This window comes from Mercenaria mercenaria, chromosome 6 (genome assembly GCF_021730395.1).
Source record: "Mercenaria mercenaria strain notata chromosome 6, MADL_Memer_1, whole genome shotgun sequence".
Classification (NCBI taxonomy): Eukaryota; Metazoa; Mollusca; class Bivalvia; order Venerida; family Veneridae; genus Mercenaria; species Mercenaria mercenaria.
Window position 1 is genome coordinate 74,453,544 of NC_069366.1, and position 309 is coordinate 74,453,852.

The 309-nt window shown below is 37.2% G+C and overlaps 1 protein-coding gene across 2 annotated transcripts in view; it reads left to right on the forward strand.

Moving 5' to 3' along the window:
- Positions 1-309, forward strand: part of LOC123548521 (mitochondrial inner membrane protein OXA1L-like) — a 35,006-nt gene that overhangs the window by 33,119 nt on the left and 1,578 nt on the right. The window lies entirely within an intron of this gene.

Consider the following 309-nt stretch of genomic DNA (forward strand, 5'->3'; position numbering starts at 1 on the left):
CGGCAGTATCTAATGAGATTGGTTTTAAATGTTATTTAAGTCTTTCAGGGTAAGGAATAGCCATGCTAGTACAAAAATGCAGCATTTGAGCCAAGAACCCTCAAACTTGGTATGGAGATTGTTATGACTAGTATGTGACCCAAAGGTCAGGGACTGTTACAAGAAAATATTTATCCTGATGATATTTGAAGTGTATGCCTATGTGATCTATGTCAAAACTTGATCTTATCATTAAGAGCAATGGTACTCAGGTGAGCGATATAGGGCCATCATGGCCCTCTTGTTGAATTTGTTGCATATTATTTTCAG